Consider the following 8,748-nt stretch of genomic DNA (forward strand, 5'->3'; position numbering starts at 1 on the left):
GAGGACTCCATTATAACGTACGGTTTCATAGGTAGCTGTACCTGAGGACTCCTTTAATAACGCATGGTTTCATAGGTAGATGTACCTGAGGACTCCATTATAACGCACGGTTTCATAGGTAGCTGTACCTGAGGACTCCATTATAACGCATGGTTTCATAGGTAGCTGTACCTGAGGACTCCATTATAACGCATGGTTTCATAGGTAGATGTACCTGAGGACTCCATTATAAAGCATGGTTTCATAGGTAGATGTACCTGAGGACTCCTTTATAACGCATGGTTTCATAGGTAGATGTACCTGAGGACTCCATTATAACGCATGGTTTCATAGGTAGCTGTACCTGAGGACTCCATTATAACGCATGGTTTCATAGGTAGATGTACAGGGACCTGAGGACTCCATTATAAAGTACGGTTTCATAGGTAGATGTACCTGAGGACTCCATTATAACGCATGGTTTCATAGGTAGCTGTACCTGAGGACTCCATTATAACGCACGGTTTCATAGGTAGATGTACCCTGAGGACTCCATTATAACGCATGGTTTCATAGGTAGATGTACCTGAGGACTCCATTATAACGCATGGTTTCATAGGTAGATGTACCTGAGGACTCCATTATAGCATGGTTTCATAGGTAGATGTCCTGAGGACTCCATTATAACGCATGGTTTCATAGGTAGCTGTACCTGAGGACTCCATTATAACGCATGGTTTCATAGGTAGATGTACAGGGACCTGAGGACTCCATTATAAAGTACGGTTTCATAGGTAGATGTACCTGAGGACTCCATTATAACGCATGGTTTCATAGGTAGCTGTACCTGAGGACTCCATTATAACGCATGGTTTCATAGGTAGATGTACCTGAGGACTCCATTATAACGTACGGTTTCATAGGTAGCTGTACCTGAGGACTCCATTATAACGTACGGTTTCATAGGTAGCTGTACCTGAGGACTCCATTATAACGCATGGTTTCATAGGTAGATGTACCTGAGGACTCCATTATAACGTACGGTTTCATAGGTAGATGTACCTGAGGACTCCATTATAACGTACGGTTTCATAGGTAGATGTACCTGAGGACTCCATTATAACGTACGGTTTCATAGGTAGATGTACCTGAGGACTCCATTATAACGCATGGTTTCATAGGTAGATGTACCTGAGGACTCCATTATAACGCATGGTTTCATAGGTAGATGTACCTGAGGACTCCATTATAACGTACGGTTTCATAGGTAGATGTACCTGAGGACTCCATTATAAAGCATGGTTTCATAGGTAGATGTACAGGGACCTGAGGACTCCATTATAACGTATGGTTTCATAGGTAGATGTACCTGAGGACTCCATTATAAAGCATGGTTTCATAGGTAGATGTAGGGACCTGAGGACTCCATTATAACGTACGGTTTCATAGGTAGATGTACCTGAGGACTCACATTATAACGTACGGTTTCATAGGTAGATGTACCTGAGGACTCCATTATAAAGCATGGTTTCATAGGTAGATGTACCTGAGGACTCCATTATAAAGCATGGTTTCATAGGTAGATGTACCTGAGGACTCCATTATAAAGCATGGTTTCATAGGTAGATGTACCTGAGGACTCCATTATAACGCATGGTTTCATAGGTAGATGTACCATGTTGATTCTCCCCGTTTTGAACATTCATGTGTTTGTTCATACTAGTAAAAATACCAAAGCAACTCTTCATATTTGGGGCAAAAATTCTAAAAAAGCTCAGAGCGATACTTTTTAATTTAATTTTTATTTTTTTTCTCCCAAAAGTAACATTTCTAACTTTTTATTTCTCCCTCGCAGGAACTGACGGGCATCTACAACAACAACTACGACGGCTCTCTGAACATGGCCAACGGCTTCCCAGTGTTCGCTACGGTCATCATGGCCAATCACATCGCTCGGAGAGACAACAAGGTGGCCGTGGCCGAGCTCACTGACGAGGACGTCAAGGCCATCGTGGCGCTGTCTAAGGACGAGCGCATCGGGGAGAGGGTGAGTTAGGAGGCCTAAGGACGAGCGCATCGGGGAGAGGGTGAGTTAGGAGGCCTAAGGACGAGCGCATCGGGGAGAGGGTGAGTTAGGAGGCCCTAAGGACGAGCGCATCGGGGAGAGGGTGAGTTAGGAGGCCTAAGGACGAGCGCATCGGGGAGAGGGTGAGTTGGGGGGCCAAAGGACGAGCGCATCGGGGAGAGGGTGAGTTGGGGGCCATGGACGGCGCATCGGGGAGGGGTGAGTTAGGAGGACCCTGCTGAGGAGAGAGAGAGAGATATTTTTGTGCGTATGTGGACGCCCCTTCAAATTTGTGGATTTCGGCAATTTCAGCCGCACTCTGCTGGTGTGATGTGTTGAAGCGTCATCACTCCAGAGAACGCGTTTCCACTGCTCCAGAGCCCAATGGCGGCGAGCTTTACGCCACTCCAGACGATGCTTGGCATTGGGCATGGTGATCTTAGGCTTGTGCTCGGCCATGGAAACCCATTTTATAAAACTCCCGACGAACAGTTAGTGTGCTGACGTTGCTTCCAGAGGCCGTTTGGAAGTCGGTAGTGAGAGTTGCAAGCGAGGACGGACTATGCTCTTCAGCGCTCGGCAGTCCAGTTCTGTGAGCTTGTGTGGCCTACCACTTCGTGGCTGAGCCGTTGTTGCTCCTCGACGTTTCCACAGCTCTAGCAGGACAGAAATGTGACGAACTGACTTGTTGGAAAGGTGGCATCCTATGACGGTGCCACGTTGAAAGTCACTGAGCTCTTCAGTAAGTCTATTCTACTGTTTGTCTATGGAGATTGTATAAACCGGTCAGCAGTGGTTGTGGCCGAATCCACTAATTTGCAGGGGTGTCCACATACTTTAGTGCTCATATATGTGACAGACGCAATTTTCGGCGACCACTTTTGGCTCGTAGGTTGCTACTTTCAAAACTATTGGCTAGAAGGTCAACTAAAGTACTGGAGAAGCTCATTGTGTAAAATGTTGGTTGTCAATGCCCGTAGCTAGAAGGGCTCGTTCCTCGTATCATTTACATACCCTATTCATCCCCTGGTCTGTCTCTCTGCAGATCTTTGCTGATATCGGCCCCTCCATCTACGGCCACGAGGACATCAAGAGGCCTGGCTCTGGCTCTGTTTGATGGAGAGCCCAGAATCCAGGTTTGTGGACAATAGACAGGCTATTCCCAGGTCCCAATTCTATACCTTTTTCCCTGAAGTGTGTTCCACTCCTATGCTTTAAAAATTCCCTGTGGGGGGAGTGCACAAGATGTATGCTTCAGGGGAAGGGAATGGGGGATTTGGGAGCAGAGTTTTGATCACACAACCTGACTAGGGAAATATAACACACGACTCCTGGGTGGCGCAGTGGTCTAAGTCACTGCATCGCAGTGCTAGCTGTGCCACCAGAGACTCAGTGGTCCTAAGGAGCTGCATCACAGTGCTAGCTGTGCCACCAGAGACTCAGTGGGTCTAAGTCACTGCATCGCAGTGCTAGCTGTGCCTCCAGAGACTCAGTGGTCTAAGTCACTGCATCTCAGGGCTGTGCCACCAGACTCAGTGGTCTAAGGCACTGCATCACAGTGCTAGCTGTGCCACCAGAACTCAGTCGTCTAGGTACTGCATCACAGTGCTAGCTATTGCCACCAGAGACTCAGTGGTCTAAGGAGCTGCATGGCGATTGCTGGCTGTGCCACCAGAGACTCAGTGGTCTAAGGGCTGCATGGCAGTGCTAGCTGTGCCACCAGAGACTCAGTGGTCTAGGCACTGCATGGCAGTGCTAGCTGTGCCACCAGAGACTCAGTGGTCTAGAGCACTGCATCGCAGGGCTAGCTGTGCCTCCAGAGACTCAGTGGTCCTAAGGCACTGCATCACAGTGCTAGCTGTGCCACCAGAGACTCAGTGGTCTAAGTCACTGCATCTCAGTGCTAGCTGTGCCACCAGAGACTCAGTGGTCTAAGGCACTGCATCGCAGTGCTAGCTGTGCCACCAGAGACTCAGTGGTCTAAGTCACTGCATCACAGTGCTAGCTGTGCCACCAGAGATTCTGGGTTAGAGCCCAGGCTCTGTCGCGACCGGGAGGTACATTTGGCCCAGCGTCTTCCGTCTTAGGGAGGGTTTGGTCGGTAGGGATATCCTTGTCTCAATCACACGCTAGCGACTCATGTGGCGGGCCGGGCGCAGTGCGCGCTGACCAGGTCGCCAGGTGCACGGTGTTTCCTCCGACACATTGGTGCGGCTGGCTTCTGGGTTGAATGCGCGCTGTGTTGTGAAGCAGTGCGGCTTGGTTGTGTTTCGGAGGACGCATGGCTCTCGACCTTCGCCTCTCCCATACAGGAGTTGCAGCGATGAGACTAACTACTACCAATTGGATATCACGAAATTGGGAAGAAAAAAGGAGTAAAAATATATATATATATACACACCCACAGCACTATTTAAAACCACCCACAGCACTATTTAAAACCACCCACAGCACTATTTAAAACCACCCACAGCACTATTTAAAACCACCCACAGCACTATTTAAAACCACACACAGCACTATTTAAAACCACCCACAGCACTATTTAAAACCACACACAGCACTATTTAAAACCACACACAGCACTATTTAAAACCACACACAGCACTATTTAAAACCACACACAGCACTATTTAAAACCACCCACAGCACTATTTAAAAAACCACCCACAGCACTATTTAAAGCCACACACAGCACTATTTAAAACCACACACAGCACTATTTAAAACCACCCACAGCACTATTTAAAACCACCCACAGCACTATTTAAAACCACCCACAGCACTATTTAAAACCACCCACAGCACTATTTAAAACCACCCACAGCACTATTTAAAACCACACACAGCACTATTTAAAACCACACACAGCACTATTTAAAACCACCCACAGCACTATTTAAAACCACCCACAGCACTATTTAAAACCACCCACAGCACTATTTAAAACCACACACAGCACTATTTAAAACCACCCACAGCACCATTTAAAACCATCCATGCTCTCTCTTCTAGGTGGGAAACACAAAGTTCGTGGGGACCTTAACGTGCTCCTGTGCGGTGACCCCGGTACGGCCAAGTCCCAGTTCTTGAAGTACGTTGAGAAGGTGGCCAGCAGAGCGGTGTTCACCACAGGCCAGGGAGCCTCCGCTGTGGGCCTGACCGCCTACGTACAGAGACACCCGGTCACCAGGGAGTGGACCCTGGAGGCTGGAGCCCTGGTGTTAGCAGACAGAGGAGTCTGTCTCATCGATGAGTTTGATAAGGTGAGGGGGGGTCTTTTTATACCCATCTGCTGATGGATGGGGGAGGAGCTTGTGATATTCACATTTCTCATGAGTAGGGTGGGGGAGTCTCTTCTGGTCAGGGCTTGGGGGGGGGGGTCTCTTCTGGTCAGGGCTTGGGGGGCGGGGTCTCTTCTGGTCAGGGCTTGGGGGCGGGGTCTCTTCTGGTCAGGGCTTGGGGGGCGGGGTCTCTTCTGGTCAGGGCTTGGGGGGCAGGGTCTCTTCTGGTCAGGGCTTGGGGGCGGGGTCTCTTCTGGTCAGGGCTTGGGGGGCGGGGTCTCTTCTGGTCAGGGCTTGGGGGCCATGAGATTTTCCTGAACATGTGACGTGACCAGATGTAACTCTTGGCCCCACTCAAGATGTGGGTAACGGTATGAGGCTTAACAAAAATCTCCCCTGTCCAGATGAACGATGCAGACAGGACCAGTATCCATGAGGCCATGGAACAACAGAGCATCTCCATCTCCAAGGCTGGCATCGTCACCTCTCTCCAGGCACGCTGCACTATCATCGCTGCTGCCAACCCTATCGGTGGTCGCTACGACCCGTCTCTGACCTTCTCTGAGAACGTGGATCTGACCGAGCCCATCGTGTCTCGTTTTGACATCCTGTGTGTGGTCAGAGATACTGTGGACCCAGTGCAGGTAAAGCTGCATATCAACTAGTGTCCGAATGCTAACTTCCTTCATACATTTTTCACATTTTGTAATATTGGTACAAACTGGATTGTAATATAACTACTGTTGCTTAATTGATACTCTACAAAAACCCTGAAAACTTGACAACTCTCATCAGACCTTAATCTCTCTCTTCTCTTTCTTTCTTTCTTTCTCTCTTTCTTTCTTTCTTTCTTTCTTTCTTTCTTTCTTTCTTTCTCTCTTTCTCTCTTTCTCTCTTTCTCTCTTTCTTTCTTTCTTTCTTTCTTTCTTTCTTTCTTTCTCTCTCTCTTTCTTTCTTTCTTTCTCTCTTTCTCTCTTTCTTTCTTTCTTTCTTTCTTTCTTTCTTTCTCTCTCTTTCTTTCTTTCTTTCTTTCTCTCTTTCTCTCTTTCTTTCTTTCTTTCTTTCTTTCTCTCTCTCTTTCTTTCTTTCTTTCTCTCTCTCTCTTTCTCTCTCTACTACAACAGGATGAGATGCTGGCTCGTTTCGTTGTGGGCAGCCACATCAAGCATCACCCCAGCAACAAGGAGGGTGGCATGGCTGGTTTGGAGGAGGTGGTTCTGCCCAACACCACAGACGGGCCTCCTATCCCCCAGGAGCTGCTGAGGAAATACATCATGTACTCCAAGGAAAGGGTCCGACCCAAACTCAACCAGATGGACCAGGATAAAGTGGTTCTCGCATCTGCAGTTTTTACTGCGCAAAGAGTCCATGGTGAGTCTGTGACTCGCCTCGTATTGCCACAATTACAAAAAAAAAGTCTTGTTAGCTATTTCCGAACAAACGGAAAAAAAAAAGCTGGAAATCAAGGTTCTCTGTGTGATTCGGGTTTGAATCCTGCGTACTACAGTCCTGTTAGCCGGGTGCGTGCTTTCGATCCCAGAGCCTAGAGACTGATTAATGACAATCACGACAGACCTGAACAACCGTAATGCGAACTAGAATGTTTTTACTTTAAAAAATAATAATTTTAAGAATGGATCTTAACCCTTGAATCAATAATAATGGCTTTGTCTGCTGTAAGGGGACTAGCAGCATCCTGCTGTTGTCAATGGTGAGTCATATCTTCTAGGCAGCTGATTTTATTTGGATCTGACCACATCCCTGTTAGTGTACCGTCCTGTGTGTTTATTAAATCCATATTATTACTGAGTAGGAGACAGACAGGCTCCCGGGCCACACCGAAAGTGTCTCATGGGTTTATTATCAGTGATCTATGTATTCCTCTCTAGGCGACAGGCAGCATCCCAATCACGGTGCGTCACATCGAGTCTATGATCCGCATGGCGGAGGCCCACGCCAGGATGCACTCCGAGACTACGTGGTGGAGGACGACGTCAACATGGCCATCAGAGTCATGCTGGAGAGCTTCATCGACACTCAGAAGTTCAGCGTCATGAGGAGCATGAGGAAGGTAAGCACGGGAACGGACTCCTCCACTTTAGGGGCCTGGGGTCGTCGACCTTAGGGGCCTGGGGTCGTCGACCTTAGGGGCCTGGGGTCGTCGACCTGGGGCCTGGGGTCGTCGACCTTGGGGGCCTGGGGCTGCCGACCTTGGGGCCTGGGGTCGCCGACATTAGGGGCCTGGGGTCCTCGACATTAGAGGAAGGTAAGCACGGGAACGGACTCCTCCACCTTAGGGGCCTGGGGTCGTCGACCTTAGTGGCCTATGGGAGTCGACCTTGGGGGCCTCGGGTCGTCGACCAAAGTTCACTTTCAATGGATATGAATTGGTGTCTGGGAAACCAGTCCTAGGAGGAGGCTTGCTAGTTACTTCCTCTAGTGTCATCCTGAAATCAACCTGTCTTCTTCCTCCCTCATTTACTGGTTTTGACAGGACAACTGGCTGCTGTTTTACTCTGAAACCAACTTCTTCTTCTCTCTAGACGTTTGCCCGTTACCTGGCGTTCAGACGAGACAACAATGAGCTGCTGCTGTTCATCCTGAAGCAGCTGGTGTCAGAGCAGGTGGCGTATCAGAGGAACCGGTACGGAGCACAGCAGGACACCATCGAGATCCCAGAGAAAGACCTGTGGACAAGGTAATGGGCCGTTCGTTAGTCATGGTGTTGTCTTAACGAATGGTGTCAAATGTCTTCCTCGGTAATGTACTATTATACCAAGCTGCTAATCATGGTGTCATCTCCCAGTAGTCTGGCTTTGTCTCCTCCCTCGTCTGTTGTCTAGCGAGATGTTGGCTAACCGTTGGCATAATCTCACTAATGTCAACTTGATTCAACTCTATCTATTTCTATTCTTCCCCTGGGGAGGGGAGATGAGAGAATATCTTGTTACATGTTGTTGTCAACACTGCTATAGTTTATGAATTGTTGTTTGTGCTCTCTCCTTCCCCAGGCCAGACAGATCAGCATCCACAACCTGTCGGCGTTCTATGACAGCGACACGTTCCGATCCAACAAGTTCTCTCACGACACGAAGAAGAAGCTGATCCTGCAGCAGTTTTAAATCTGTTTCTCTGGATAAAATTATAAATTTATATTTATAAAAAAATATAAATTATAATAATAAAAAAGACTAGCCTCTCTGTCTGTGTTCTAAATTCACCCTTTCCATATGTAGTGTACTACTTTTGAATAGGGCCTATAGGGGTGTGATTGATTTTTTGGGGGACAGCCTGTCTGGATGTAAATAGTTGTAAATGTTTGTCATCCTGTTGTTGGTTAAACGAAGAATCCTAATAGGGAACATAATGGCCCAATTTTAATGCTGTCAATGTTACAAATTGTACCTGTTTTGTGAACAT

At 48.0% G+C, this 8,748-nt stretch overlaps 1 pseudogene; it reads left to right on the top strand.

Moving 5' to 3' along the window:
- The first annotated feature begins 1,834 nt into the window (after positions 1-1,834).
- LOC135537482 (DNA replication licensing factor mcm2-like) lies at positions 1,835-8,450 on the top strand (annotated as a pseudogene).
- Positions 8,451-8,748: the final 298 nt, after the last annotated feature.

The sequence above is a fragment of the Oncorhynchus masou genome, unplaced genomic scaffold (genome assembly GCF_036934945.1).
Source record: "Oncorhynchus masou masou isolate Uvic2021 unplaced genomic scaffold, UVic_Omas_1.1 unplaced_scaffold_7923, whole genome shotgun sequence".
In the NCBI taxonomy this organism is placed as follows: Eukaryota; Metazoa; Chordata; class Actinopteri; order Salmoniformes; family Salmonidae; genus Oncorhynchus; species Oncorhynchus masou.